Genomic DNA, 2,742 nt, shown 5'->3' with positions numbered 1-2,742 from the left:
TTTGGTAAAAAGGCAGCTGAAGCACAGAGTAACTGATCTACAAACTACCTATGATCATAACAGACTTATTACTTTTTGTTATAAAATGTTCAAAACTAGTAGTTACCGTATGTAAATTACAGTATACACTTCAATGTAATATTACCCAACCTCCAAACGACACAGCAGACTCAGTAGCTCAGAAGTAGGAAAAGAGCATTCAATAGCATTGTGTCTCAATGGTGCAAATTTGTTTAAAACAAGCTTGTTTTTGTTAAGTTCCTTACAATGGATGGAGCAACCAGAAATTTTACTTGAGTAGGAATAGTGTTATTTTTTCATATTTTTCCTTAAGTAAAAAGCACAATGCTGTAAAACAACTCCTGAAAGTACTTTTCTTTTTTTTTCAAATGGTCACTCAGGTAAATATAACGTAAATAAATTAAGTACAGGTATTGAGTTACTTTACAGCTCTGGGTTATACTGAATTTCTCTCTTAATTCTACAGCTCAGGTTTATTTGTGCAGCAGCTGCTTTCCACATAGAGCTGGTTTGGATACCTTTGATCTTTCTCTCAGTAAAATTACAACTTTAAAACCACTAGTTATTTTCAACCCCTTAAGCCCAGTGGGTCTTAGGGGCAAATTCTACCTGAATTTAGATATGTGAATTAAAGGACGTACAGCTCCCAAACTATACATTGGAAATACAATTGTTTGTATTTGTGTGACAGAAAGGCATTGAGGAATATTTTTCAGATGGAACCACTAAGTTTAAAATTCACCAAGACATTTCTCATTTATAGGTGATTAAACAGATAAAAAAAAAAAAATATTTAGCCTCGCCATTTTTTTTTTTCTTCTCCAAAATAAACACTCCAAAACACCATGAAACCCCATTTGAAATTTTGATGGAACCCTCAGACTTTATAGATCCATAGCTTGACTATAACTCAGGCAAATTTGGACTGAATAATTGAAGCATGTTTGGTCCAAAAATGCATTTTTCCACTTATAAAAGGGAATCTGGGCAAACAAATATGCTGATTTACATTATTGAGGACCTTCTGCATAAGGTAAAGCCTTTTCTCCTGAGATTTAGCTGTTGTTTCATTGAAATTTACCAATAATATCACCAAGCTGAATAGAAAATAAGAATAACATAGCAAGCTTATGTAAAGCATGTTACATCCGCTGAAATGGTTTCACAATTACCTCTGACCCCTCCTTGGAAAGGCTGAGCCTCTAGTTTCCAATGATCGTGACCATTAGGGGGCGGGGCGAAAAATGAATACCTGCTGTTGCATTACTCCAGCAGAGTCAGACATGTCAGCTAGAATTTTAAATCTCATTTTATTTGTTTGCATAGCTATGAAACAAAAAATTCTTGTAATAATTTTGAAACATGTTTTATAAATGTTAAAGCCCCATTTAAAAGGCATGTGGATGAAACACCATGTGACTGTGTTTTGGCCATTTCTATAAATAGATAAACATGAACAGGTGTCAGCTGGGCCCGGTACCAGGCCCTGGCTATCAGATCAACATCAGTTTAATGATCTGCAACATTCAGTTGTGACAATAACAAGAAAATTGTAGAAAGTAAGCAATCATTGCATAGAAAGTTGACATCACACTGAGTTAAAGAAGCTTTGGGGCAATTATAAAAATTGGATCATTATTCTGTGATCTATTCTTTGACATCTATTTGCATTGAACTAGAGATCAGGACATTTCAAGCTAATGCATCATGGCTTTACTGTATGTGCTTTTTATAATTCTTTGTATTTTGCTTTTTATTGCAGATTGGGAAGAAAATGGAGAGAACAGATGAAAGAAAAACATTTATCCAATGATTTTTACTTATACCTTTCAGCAAAGCTAAAGTAAAACAAACCCCGATGCGTTCATGTACCTATATGTATTTTTATGCTTAATTTATCCCACCTCTGATTTGATAAAAGTTTGGAAACAATGTTATCAAACAAATTTCTATCCAAAGGGGGATTTGCTTCTTAAAAACCTTAATAAAATGTTGATCGAAAAGAAGTTAAAGTAAATGTCACCTCTTCATAAACCTTTATGGGCATAATCACAAAATTATATGTATAGTATAATAATATTCATCATTAATAATACAAGATATTTGCATTAAAAATACAATTATTGTTACATCTAAATGTGTTTCATGGAGGAGCTAATAAATTCTATGAATACCAAAAATGAAAATAAATAAAACAAAAAACTGAATCAATCTTGAGTCAATTATTTTTATTTATATGAATTATAGTATTATTAAGGAATCTAGCTGACTTCATTTTGTTGAAGACTTAAAATGAATCTTCTTAGCATATTATGAATAATAGCTTTTTTCTGTTTGTCTTTTTACTTAAAATCTAAAATCAACCATTATTCTCACGTACTTTGGTCACTACTATGGTTTTAATGGGCTTTCCTAAACAACAATTGAATGTTTTTCCTGTTTTTGGGAACTTCAACAAATTGATTTCTGATTAATATCATGGAAATCACTGTGAGTTACTGTATATTTGTGTCTGAAAGGTGGCATTTGATTAAATCTGAGACCACTAACCAAGCATTACAACATATTTGGACTACCCAGCACAGTCACAAAGGAAAGTCAATATTTTAAATGACCAAATAAATATATAAAAAGAAAATCTTAATAAATACAAAAGGATGATTTGTTAAAGGGATTAAACTATCATCATCAACCTGATCAAATGGGAAAAAGTAGTAAATT

General features: G+C 31.9%; 1 long non-coding RNA gene across 3 annotated transcripts in view; it reads left to right on the top strand.

Annotated features, from left to right (window-relative positions):
- LOC107088906 overlaps positions 1–2,191 on the top strand; it is a 3,715-nt gene extending 1,524 nt beyond the window's left edge. For all 3 annotated transcript variants that reach the window (XR_001481403.1, XR_001481404.1, XR_001481402.1), the window contains one exon: positions 1,784–2,191. This is a non-coding gene — a long non-coding RNA (uncharacterized LOC107088906). The remainder of the gene's footprint in view (positions 1–1,783) is intronic.
- Positions 2,192–2,742: the final 551 nt, after the last annotated feature.

This window comes from Cyprinodon variegatus, unplaced genomic scaffold (genome assembly GCF_000732505.1).
Source record: "Cyprinodon variegatus isolate N-32 unplaced genomic scaffold, C_variegatus-1.0 Scaffold232, whole genome shotgun sequence".
Taxonomy (NCBI): domain Eukaryota; kingdom Metazoa; phylum Chordata; class Actinopteri; order Cyprinodontiformes; family Cyprinodontidae; genus Cyprinodon; species Cyprinodon variegatus.
Note: the sequence above shows the minus strand (reverse complement) of the source record. Positions and strands in the feature narration are given on the sequence as shown.